The sequence below is a fragment of the Eubalaena glacialis genome, chromosome 2 (assembly GCF_028564815.1).
Source record: "Eubalaena glacialis isolate mEubGla1 chromosome 2, mEubGla1.1.hap2.+ XY, whole genome shotgun sequence".
Classification (NCBI taxonomy): Eukaryota; Metazoa; Chordata; class Mammalia; order Artiodactyla; family Balaenidae; genus Eubalaena; species Eubalaena glacialis.
The window spans coordinates 146,263,411-146,276,426 of NC_083717.1; the positions used below are offsets into that span (position 1 = coordinate 146,263,411).

The following is a 13,016-nucleotide window of genomic DNA, read 5'->3' on the forward strand; positions in this document are numbered from 1 at the left end:
CCAGTCTTGACAAGTTTTTTCTCCCACTCATATCTGTGTCAGCTTTTTATTTCCTGTGTCTCTGAGAGATGAGAGGCTCACATCTCTGTTCCTGTCATTCAAAAAGTGAGTAAACTTCAGAATATATAAAGAATTCTTACAACTCAACGATAAAAGAGAAGTAACCCAATTTCAAAATGGGTAAAGGCTTTGAATAGACATTTCTCTAAAAAATATATAAAGATAGCCAGTAAACACATGGAAAGATGTTCAACATCACTAGTCATTAGGGAATTGCAAATCAAAACCACAATGAGACACCCGTTCACATCAACTAGGATGGCTCTAGGCAAAAAGCCAGGCAATTACAAGTGTTGGTGAGGATATGGAGAAATTGGAACCCTCATCCATTGCTGGTAGGAATGTAAGATGATGCAGCCTCTTTGGAAAACAAGAATCAAGGATATCCTCAATGCTGGAAGCATTAATTTTCTCTTTGGCTTGCTGTTTTTTTAAATTAATGTAAAATATTTGTGTGTTGATTTGCCAATTAATACCAATTTTTATAAATATGTTTTTTAACCTACATAGCAGGACCTTACTGTCAAGTCAAACTTTTCCACAAAATTTCTATATACAGTGACCAGAGCAACCATTCTTAGTTCAGGTGGAAAGGTGCCATTTTTGAATGGTAAGGGAATGGTAGTTACACTCTGTACACTTGCTTATCATGTTTGTTGAAGCTAGCCTGGAAATTCATTGCTCGTACAAGTTCCTATATTCCGTATTTTCTGTTCCTCCAAGTAGAATGTAGAGAAAATTTTATTAAATTCTGAATAATATTTTAGTTCCACCAACGGCAGATTTGCTTCCATAATGGCAGAAGGTAGCCAGATAACACGAGTTGAATGTAAACATGGAGCTTCTTCACACTGCACTGACTGTGTGCTAAAAGCTGTTTATCGTATGTCCTTGCTGAGTCTGGGCCAGATGATTGATGGTCAATAAAATCAATAATAACTGCTTGTTAAAAGCACCACAGATTTATCTGTGCCGTGTAAGATTTATTAGACTGGATGGAAGTCCAATATTACATTTGATTTTATGTAACTAATGCTCTTGGGATAACATTTCATAGACGTGGGGGTAGGGATGGCATAGCACAAGTGACACCATCTTCTCAAGTTCATGAATTGGTGTGTCTGGGTGATGGCATAAATATCCTCAGTAAGTAGCACTATGTAATGGACACACATCTATAGTAAAATCAGCTGTTGATTACTTGCACTGATGAAAAGAAATTATAGTACAGATGATCAAAACTGGTAGATTATGTTATAAAGTCACTTCCCTTTGGCTTTGGGTGAGTTATAATTACAACTGAATCTGTGTATATTTGACCTTCTGAGCATTTGCTCCTTACAAAATCAAAAAGCCTGTTATGAAGACCTGCCTTAGGTAGAAACTGTTTAATCCCCCCACATTCACATTTACTCCTCTCTGCAACTGGCTTTGTTCAGAGACTAGATAATGTCTTACACTGATATACAGCACAGGTCAGAGCAGCACGGCCCTCTCGCAGGCTCTTCCTGGAGCGTGGCAGAGAGTGATAAGTGTTTGGTGTCAAACAGTTGCTTCTTAACATGCAAGCTGCAAGGAAAGTAAGAGTAAAGAGAGAATAAAGAAAAATCTCAGTAAGGCTGAATAGATGCTATCTGGCTGGAAAGTCAGCTTCAATGAATAAATCAGCAGTAGATGAGGATTAACCATCTATGTGTACCGGCTAATGACAGAAGGTAGTTATTCCCACACCAAAGCACAAGGTTCAGCATTCTACTTCCCAAGCTTATTTTTTAAGGAACAGTTTCTTCTTTGATCAGAGCTATTAGGATAAAATGTGCAGTTCTGGTTCTATGCAAGGCTTATGAAAAACCATTTTATTTGGTTGTGCTTTAATCCATTCTTAAACAATAGGCTTTTCCAGGTCACATATTCCTTTTGTTTTTTTTAAAATTAATTAATTAATTAATTTATTTTTGCGTGCGTTGGGTCTTCGTTTCTGTGCGAGGGCTTCCTCTAGCTGCGGCAAGCGGGGGCCACTCTTCATCGCGGTGCGCGGGCCTCTCACTATCACGGCCTCTCTTGTTGCGGAGCACAGGCTCCAAACGCGCAGGCTCAGTAGTTGTGGCTCACGGGCCTAGTTGCTCCACGGCATGTGGGATCTTCCCAGACCAGGGCTCGAACCCGTGTCCCCTGCATTGGCAGGCAGACTCTCAACCACTGCGCCACCAGGGAAACCCCCTTTTTATATTTATGGTAAAAGGCAGGTTAGGTCTTTTCCTGAACAGGAATACACGTAATTTTTTTTAACCATCTTGGCAAAAGGTGCAAGAAAAAACTGAAAGTAAACAGAATTAATAACTGCTTACAGGTTTGAATGCATTTTTATGTTTTCCAGGATAGACTTATAAATGTTTTAGATTTACAGAAATATACTTAAAATGCCAAAAAAAATCTACTTGTTCTTTTATATCATTTCTGCCTATAAATTTTAAGATGATTATTTTGTTAGAAGAGGACAATGAATCCCTGGCTGAGCTGATAGAACCTTACTGCCTATCTGTCACTTGCTTGGTTCTGACAAGGCCGAGGTATCCAGCACACTTCCGATGATCTGGTCTATGGAACACTCAACATACTTGTCTCTCCCTTCCCTCTACCCCCTATTTTCCTCTTTAAATTTATTTTGTCACAAGGGGACTTAGGAGACAAATGACTTTTAATTTCTCACTAATTTTCATACATGAGAACTAAAAGATCTCAGTTATGTCATTGAATTTATAAGACCATAAAACTGTGCTTTGCAGTCATATGTTTCCTGGGATTATCAGAAGGTAGGACAGAAGAGCAGTTCGACACAGGAGCTCTGGAGTCAGCCTGGATTCAAACTCTGGCTCTGCCTCTTACAACCGGTACGACTTTATAACCTTTAAAGTCCCAGTGCCCCAGTTTTCTCAGAGGAAAATATGTGAATTCTGGAGATTAAATGAGAAAGTGGCTAGAAAGGGCTTAGAACAGTGCCTCGCATGTAGTAAGTGCTCAATACATCTTTTTTAAAAAGAATAATTTATTTATTTTATTTTAGGCTGCATTGGGTCTTAGTTGCGGCACGCGGGCTCTTCATTGCGGCGTGCGGGCTTCTCTCTAGTTGCGGCCTGCAGGTTTTCTCTCTCTAGTTGTGGCACGCGGGTTCCAAAGCACGTGGGCTCTGTAGTTTGCGGCACGCAGGCTCTCTAGTTGAGGTGCAAGAGCTCAGTAGTTGTGGCACGTGGGCTTAGTTGCCCGGCGGCATGTGGGATCTTAGTTCCCTGACCAGGGATCGAACCTGCGTCCCCTGCATTGTAAGGCGGATTCTTTACCACGGGACCACCAGGGAAGTCCCAGTGTTCAGTACATTTTTAACAAAAAGTGTGAAATACAGGTTTTCAAGTCTAATTATTACAGTCAGGCTCATATGAGAAACAAAATATTAGGATATGTTGCTAATCATTAATCTTTTTCGTACTGATTCTTTTTTTCATTAAACAAACCTTTTTAAAACATCTTCTGAGTGCAGAAATGGGGGGAAACAGAGATATATAGGAAAAGTCTATGACTTTGAGTTATTAGGGTCCAATGGGAGATTCTAAAACATGCAATTGTAATACAGTGGGAGGATGTTCAGTGTTAGAACACAAAGATGGGAGCTCTGCGGGGGTGGATGGGTGGGGTGGACAGAAGGTAGAACAGAGTTTGGGACCACACTGTGAACAGGCAGGGCACTGAAATGACCGGTTCCGTTCCAGACATGCAGGTACAAGTGGGAGTTGAAGCCATGGGGTAGATGAGTCTCTAGAGACAGGTGTGTTGAGAACAGAAAAGTCAGTGATGTTTCTTTATTCATGACTAGAAATTCAAGACGAGTTTTCTTGCTCTTTCAGCTTAAAATCAATCAGTCAAAATGAAGAAAACTCTTTCTACAGTTATGGAAGAAAAGTGTCTGTAATTAAACCCAGCTGGGGTGGGAGCTCTGCTGGTGTAGGAGAGGCTCTGCTGGAACGCAGAGCTGCACCCAGGTTCCCGGCGGGCACGCCGGTCTGGGGCAAGGCTACTGAGGCTGGCTCCTGTGAGCTGGGCCTGGCAAGCTTAGTGGGGTGATTTGAAGGTCTAGTCTAAGAAAATGGTGGAGGGAGGCCTGGTGGACCGGGAGAGGGCTGGTGGGGAAGCTGGAAGGCCATGAAGGTCAAGAAGGAAGAGGTAACTTAGACAGGCAGGTGGGACTATGGCTGTATCTGTAACGTAAACCAGAAAAGTTAAGAAGATGGCAAAGTCAGGGCCAAACAGAAGTGAAATGACAATTTCCCTGACAATGATGTCAAGTGCCTTCTGTGCATTCTGCTTGGGTTTTTCCGAGTAATCTTACTCTGAGATAGTTCTCAGTTTAAGACAGGGGTGCAGTTTCAGGTTAGGGATAAAACTGCTGTGAGAACACCCCAGGACAGTGGTTTTTGGCTTTGAGATGTTTTGGGGGATGAATTAGACATGCTGTTGACAAAACCTAGATGGTCTCTGATAATCTAGGTTCTCTGCTGGTGGCCATTTCATACTAACTCCTTTTCCAAGGTTAAAAATTGATCCTGAATGTCAATATGAAAATATTAGAAAGGCTGGGATGTAACAGGCAAAGTACTACTCTTAACTTTCACACATTGTTCTGCTCTGTTGTCACAGGAGCAGCACCAGTTTTGACCTTTTAATATTGTCCTTTTTTGCTTTATAAAAGAACGTTTAAAACAATCTATTTCTATCTATCACAATTTAATGAAAAACTCAATCAAGGGCTTCCCTGGTGGCGCAGTGGTTCAGAGTCTGCCTGCCAGTGCAGGGGACACGGGTTCAAGCCCTGGTCTGGGAGGATCCCACGTGCCGCGGAGCAACTGGGCCCGTGAGCCACACCTGCTGAGCCTGCACGTCTGGAGGCTGTGCTCCGCAACAAGAGAGGCCGCGACAGTGAGAGGCCCGCGCACCACGATGAAGAGTGGCCCCCGCTCGCCGCAACTAGAGAAAGCCCTCGCACAGAAACGAAGACCCAACACAGCCAAAAATAAATAAATAAATAAATAAACAAACAAATAAATAAAAAACAACAAAAAAACACAACTCAATCAAGCCAGTCATTTGGCATCATGTATACAAAGTGTAAAAGTAGTCAGAAGTAGATCAAAGCAGTTATTTTTAATTATATTACATTAGTATTACTGACATCCAAAATCATTTTTCAGTTATTTATAATAGAAAGAGAAGCAACATATATTAAATATATGTACATACATACTACAAAATTTATATAATTGCTTTACCTCTTTGTCTTTGACTTTAATATTTAAGGAATAACATAAATTTAACTTTTAATATTTTAGATTTAACATAAGATTTAAGGATAGGCTAATTAGGGACATTTATGTGCAGGGTGGAGTTTTAGAGTAGTCTACTCTGCACACACAAGAAATTAAGAACACTGACCTCCTTACTGACTTACTGGCTAGTCATTGCCTAGAATGATGTCTCCCAAACTTGTGTGGAAGCAAAGAGAGCTTCCACAACCTAAGTGTCCATCAACAGATGAATGGATAAAGAAAATGTGGTATATATATATACATAAATATATATATATACACCTACACACACACATACAATGGAATATTATTCAGTCATAAAAAGAAGAAAATCCTGCCATTTGTGGCAATATGGATGGACCTCGAAGGTATTATGCTGAGTAAAGTAAGTCAGACAGAGAAAGACAAATACTGTATGCTCTCACTTATATGTGGAATCTAAAAAATCTGAACCCAAAGAAGTAGAGAGTAGAATGGTGGTTGCCAGGGGCTGGGGGTGGGGTGGTGGTGGGGGGAAGTGGAGAGATGTTGGCCCAAGGGTACAAATTTCCAGCTATAGGATAAACGTTATGGGGATCTAACGTACAGCATGGTGACTATAATTCAAAATGCTGTATTATATACTTGAAAGTTAAGAGGGTAAATCTTAAAAGTTATCACTGTAACAAAAGAAAGATAATTATGTGAGGGGATGGAAGTGTTAACTAATCTTACTGTGGTAATCATTTTACAGTATATACATGTATCAAATCATCATGTTGTACACCTTAAATTTATATATACATCAATAACGTCTCAATAAAGCTGAAAAAAAAGGAAACGAACAAACAGAAAAGAGTTTCCAAAGTCAAATAAGTTTGGAAAATTCTAGGTTGAACCAAGCAGGTTTTTCTGTCTCAGGATCGATCGGTATATGGATATAACAATGCAGAATGTGGACCACCAAGAGCATGTGTAGAGTAGAGAGTCTCAAACTTATTTAATTATGGAAACTTCGTGGGAACACACTTAAAAAAATTCCAACCTAGAGAATGGGTCCAAACAACATGCATGTCTTCAGAAGTTTCTTGCCTTTGAAAACAAACAAAATTGATTTTGGGCAAAAGTTTGATTTCAGAACCTCCCTGTCTAGCCTATTGGTCTTAACCGTAACATCACCATATATGCCGAGTAATTTAGAATTGGTTAAAAAAAAATCCCTGAGGCTTCTTTGTAAGCAATCTCTCAATAAGAATAGAGGAAACTAGCCAAAAACTAGTGAAGATTACACAGTGGTCAACGAGTAGACAGAGTTAGATTAAATATTATATAATTTCTGCTTCATTGAATCAAAACTACTTTTTTTGTATTTATGGCATCAGAATGCAGCCTTCCAACTACAGTATTCTAGAGATGATACTTAGAATGAATAAGAATTAGTATCTTCAGATACAAATGTTTATATGTGCTAAATCTCAGTTGAAAGCGACAGAAAACCAATACAAACTAGCCAAAGAGAAAAAGGAGGGGGAGGTTTGCTGACTCACATAACTGGAAAGGCAGGAGGGGGTAGAAGGGGGTTATGAAGGGTTCCAGGGACTCAACAGTGTTCTCAGAAGTCTCTGTTTCTTATCTCTGTAACTCTGGGGATTGCCTTACTTTCTTCTACTAATGTAAGAGGAAGAGGAAGAGGCAGGGACACAGACACCTCTGGCTTTTATTCTAGCTGCAACAAGCCCAGAGGAAAGCAATGCTCTTCTGTCCCTGATTCAGTATCTATAAACCTCAGAAGAGGACTCTGATTGGATTGGCTTGCTTCATGTGCTCATTTTTTTAATTAATCACTTTGGCCAGTGGGATAGGGTGTGACGATTGGTCAGGCCTATGTCACATGCCCTCCCACTTGGCCAGGTAAGGCACAGCACTGGATTGGCAGCCCACCAGAATCACAAGGACTGGGCAGAGGCAGGAATGTGGTGGTGTGGGGAAGCACTTAACTAAGTAAGAAGAATACTACCGTTATGAGACCAAAACATAAACAACACAAAACACTAAACTCTATGGTTGCTATACACTCTTTTCTTCTAACAAATAGATGGAATTATTGAAATGAAACTATATGGTTCCCCCCACTCCCAACCCAATCACATACTTTTAAAGAGGCACCTGAAGTTAGTGCAAAATAGTGTTTTGGCACCTTCTGTCCTCCTTCCTCCACTCATACACAAGCCAAGTGAGGGATCACTTTGCTTGTAGGTGGCCACATTTACCATAATATATAATAGCAGTAGGAATAACCACACAAACTGCTTGGTGGTGGAGCATTACTGGGGAGAGGAAGCACTGAGCTATAGCTGTCAGTGTTCTCTACCCTTTTCTGTCTTCTTTTTCTTCATCAACTCTGTTGCTCCACTTTTGAAGCATCTCAAGAAATTAGTGCTGTATTTAAAATGCAGAAGATCCAGGGAGAGCAAAAGGGCTTTCTTCTGCACTCAGAATGGTTTCCTCTTAGACTGTACAAGAGGCGCCGGTCAGTGCCTCCCTGCCCCTGCTGCTCACAAAGGCATTCTGCCCTGGGCTTTCCTCCAGCTGAACAGTGAAACCAGGAGCCAGGTTTGTATCAAGTGTCTGTTCATTAGGGCCAGGACTAGGGTGAGGGGAGTAAGGCACTCTCCTTGGATGCAGAATTTAAAAGGGTGCTAAAAAACCTCAGTAGTCAACATTAATATTTTAATGGAATATTTTTAAAAATAAAAATGAATGCCCCAAAATACATGATGAACAAAAGAGCAAAATCTTAAACAAAGATAGGATCAATACTACTGATTTTCCCTTCTGACTCAGGCTCCAATATGGCTCAGCATGGCACTGTAACTGATCAACATTTAAAACGCTGATATTCTGCTCATCATGGATTTTTTGTATTCATCTTTGTTTTTTAAGATATTGCCTTATAATATTTTTTATCCTGATTACTGAGTTTTTGGTACCCCCTTATGTTTTTCACCCAAGGTGAGTGCCTCACTTGTCTCACCCAAGTCTACTGCATACACCTCACTAAAGGGGTGGGCTTGTGACCTAGGCAGTCATCAGTAAACCCCTGACTCAAGCTGGGCCAATCACATTCTTTCTCTAAACTTCAAAATGTGGCCTAAGAGACACAGAGACACTAGTTAGATGAGAGTGGATACTTGAACTGAAATGTCATGCTGCATTGCGGCTGGAGGAGTCATGTCAGGCCTTGTGCAGCCCAAGGAAGCCCATCCAGAGAGAGGAGCAGGCATGAGAGAGTTAGGCATATGCCAGACTGTATTATTTGTTCAAAATATTCTCTGTCCTCCTCTACAAGGCTCTTCTCGGTGCCTTTCTCTGTTGGAAGAGTGAATTTCCTGTAGCACGGACGTCAGTCTTGGCCACATGGTTTGTTTTAGCCAATGGAATGTAAGCAGAAGAGACACGCAATGTCTGAGTGGAAACTTTAAGTGCTATTGAGTGGTTCTGCTCTGCTCCCTTCTCTCTGCCATAAGGTTGGCGTGTTCCAAACATGCTCTTTCAGCCTAAGTTCAAGAACAAGGAGGATGTGGAGAAGGGCCAGAGCTGACTTTCAGTGGGTATTATTGTAAGAAATTATATGGTATTGTTGTAATTCATTGAGAATTTAAAAAATTAATTTTTTAATTAAAAAATTAATTTTTTGTTTTTTTAAAACAAAAAATTGTTTGTTACTGCAGCATAACTTAGTCCAAGCTGACTGATACACAGAAGTGAATTTAATCTCTAGCTTTCCAGTTCCAGTCTCCTTGTGAGTTGATTTTATTTCCCATGAAATCCTCTGAGATCCCCTAAGTGGGTTTCTGTTCCTTACCACCAACAATCTCTGATAAAACTGATAAAAAACAATATTATTTAGAACTATCTTTTTCTTAAACATTTATCATATAATAGGTTCTAGCCTCCTCTGTGCCGAGACTAAGTTATACGAATACACACACTTTGAAAGGTGCTTAGGTGAGAGAAGTGCAATTTATTGTACTCATGGTAAGGATAATTTTTGCCTGTGCATTATATTTATTACTCAATGACAGATGGCTGTGATAGTTTTCTCTAACTTTATGAAAACTGTGATTTGATCTGAAATGCCAGTTAATAGCATCTTTTCATGGTATATACAGGAAGAACAATTTCTGCTGCTTCAAAAGTGATAATATCTTCAAAACTGAATTATATCAGTTATCATTTTAGCTTTGTAATTGAAAAACAAAATACCTTTGTTTAATATACAAATAAATCTTTGTGTGTGTCCTTGTTCCTTGGGGTTAATTCAACTGACTATTCTCGGAGGACCCATGAGGATCTGGCTCACTCTTTTAGGCCACCTTTAAGAGTAGCCTTTGTACGGCACCTTGTGCTCTATAAGGAGCAAGCAAATTATCCCAAGTTGGGGGATGAGATTTTTATGCAGTAACTGTTGACTAGTGAGACAATAACTTCCGTTTTACGCAAAAACTTTCTATTTTGCCAACTGAAATTAGTAAGTTATAAACATCTAAATTACTTTTTCAAAATATTTTCACAAATATAGTTTTAGGTTCTTTACATCCTGTGTGTAGGAAGCACAGAGAGGTTATAGACTTGCTTAAAATTACCAGCGAGTAAGTGGCAGCATCAGGTCTGGAACCCAGAACCTCATCTAGTTCTTTCTATTTTTGCCTCAGTACAAAGAGGAACAATTCATTCCTCTGTAACATTCTCCTTAATAACCTGTAAAAATATTTACATTGCTCACAGAATGTTCTGATTATACGAAAAGTAAATTTTTAAGAATTTAAAAACATGAACATATGTTACCTGTTACACTTACCATATGGACATCTAGATTATATTGTATTTACTGTTGATATATATATATAATATATTATAATATATGTAATATATTATAATATATATAATAATATGTATATTATATATTATAATATAATATATAATTATAATTATAATATATATAATATATTATATATTTTTTAATATATATATAAAACTGAACACCACTTTGGTTACATTAAATAACACATTTACTACACAAATATTTGATGAGATGCCACCATACTACAAAGCAGGTATTTTTTCCAGAAGGCTTTGAAGGTGAAAGCATAATAACTGATGGTTTATTTTAAAATGTTTAACTTGCAAATCTTTGTTTAAAAAAAAGAAGGTAAGAGAGAAATAACATTTGAGACAAGATTCAGAATGAATAGTCAGTGTTTAGAGTACAAAGGAAAAGAAAATTCTTGCTCAACAGTACAAACACAAAGGAACGGTTACAAATATATTACTGGTTCAGTGATTGATAAAATACACCAAGAATTCAAGGATAATGTTAGATTTAGAAATATGAATTGCTAAAATTACAAAGTAATAATAATGGTTCCAATTGCCTATATGAAAATGTCTACAAAATCTTTTTTTGTGTAAGTGGCAATTCTTTATACCAACCTAAGTTTGATAAGGAGTAGAGCAAGTGCTGATACTAAATAAAAAGTGTCACCAGATATTTGCCCTATAAGGCCACTTCCTGCATTATTTTTCATGGATTTTGAAGGCCATCTATATCTGAAACGTATTTTAATTTAGTCAATTGACAACTAATGAATTTCAACCAGTTGTTTTTAATACCATTTAAAAGATAAACTTCAGCCATTTTGTCTTAAATGTGTAAGATGATGACTTTCTGAGGGAAACAGTTATTCACAGGGTTTTCTTTATCACTGGAAATGACTAAATATTAATGAAAACTTTCAGGTCTAGTGATAACTTGTGTGGATAACTAACTGCCCAACTTTGGGAGAACTACTTAGTGTAATTCTTTGCTCTCCTACGTTTTGAAGGACATAGAAATTCTGGCCCATAAGCTTTTTGTGAGGATGGAAGATAAATAGACATAGGAGAAAATCGCACGTTATCACATTACCTTATTAAGGAGATAAGGTGGGGGAATAATGTTTGTTGTTCATCTAACAGATGATAAGTGAATGTTAAAATCTGTCATCCTTCTGCCTTATATTTATTGGCAGTTTAATAATCTTGATATTGACTGAACAAAAAATATAACTATTTACTCTTTTGAAAAAATGTGCAAAAGATCAGAGAAGAAATGGTCTTTCTAAAAAATGAACCAATATTCCCTTCCTAGCCTACTTATGTCATGTCTGAAAGGCTTTACATTATTCTTTTTTAGCAGACATCCAAATTTCAACCTTGTCCACGCCACAGTGTCTACTCACAATGTCCATTACCGATAAAACAAATAGTTTAACTTTTCAAATCTACATGGGGCTTGGCGGAGATTTAAAGACTGCCTTTGGTCTTAATGGATAAGGTATAGGCTCTTCTTCACAGAAGAATAATGCAGTGGTTTGACCATCCTAATTAGCATGTGCCTCTAAGTTCTTTTTCCAGACAGGTGATTAGTTTCTTAGTTCCAAGGAGAGTTTTGTAGGGCAATTTAACATAGGCTATAGTTAGCAGTTTAAGAGTGAAATCATAATATGAAGAAAAAATTGGCCATGAACTAAGGTTCTGAAAACTTTCAAAATTAAACATCATTTAAACAACTTAAATTGAAGTGTTTAAAAAATAGTGGCATGTGCCTAGGAGGGGAGCTCAAATTTGTGCTGAATTAAGTCTCTCCATCAGTACTAATACAGCTTAATAGACTATATGTGAGAACATAAATGACTGTAAACATGGATCCAATTCAGTATTGAGGTGAGCTCCCTGATTGCTGAATATGGTGATGTTTTATTTTATTTTATTTTATTTTTTCTTGCTGCAAATAAAATATCAATGTTCCCCTCCTTAACCCCAAGGCCTCTCTCAAAGGCTAGCCTTTCTGGTCTCCAAGGAATGCCAGGAAACCCTGAGTGGGGCAGAGCTGATGCCTGAATACCACCTCTACTGCCCTGCCTCATCCTGGGGCTTGCAACTCAATGATGTGAAGAAAACCTCCCTACAACAGTCCTGAACCCCTGTCTTGCCCTTTGCACCCCCAACTAAGTGGATTATTTAAAAAGTAAAAGTCCAATTCATGTACATCTCCTCAAGAGTGGTTCCCTTCCTTCTAAGCAGTGTGGACAATAACATTATAAAGATCTCTTTCCTCACGAAGCTTATTTTGTGTGTGTATGTTGGGGGGGGGCAATAGATAAATACAAAAGTAACATGATAGTTAAAATATATAGCGTCCCAGTTAGTGGTTAAGTACTACCGAGGAAAATAAAGCGGGGAGGGAACCAAGGGGTTCAGAAAGGTCTCACTGCAAGGGTGACATCTGAGTAATGATCTGAAGGAGGCAAGAGAGTGAACTGTTCAGATGCAGGCTGAAGGAACATCAGATGCAAAGGCCCCGGGTCCAGAAGGGGCCCGGTGTTGGTGGAGGAACAGCAAGAGGGACTGCGTGGCTGAAGCAGAGGGAATGGGAGGAAATGAGGGCGATGAAGCCAAACGGGAACAGGCCATCTGAGGTCCTGGTGGACTATCCTAAGGACCATCTAAGAACCGCGGGGGGCAATTGGAGGATTTTGAACAGAGGAGTGGCATCACCTAACAAGTCGTTAAAGGCCCTGT

The 13,016-nt window shown here is 38.9% G+C and overlaps 1 protein-coding gene across 20 annotated transcripts in view; it reads right to left on the reverse strand.

The window, feature by feature from the left end:
- Nucleotides 1-13,016, reverse strand: part of TRIM9 (tripartite motif containing 9) — a 100,311-nt gene that overhangs the window by 85,494 nt on the left and 1,801 nt on the right. The window lies entirely within an intron of this gene.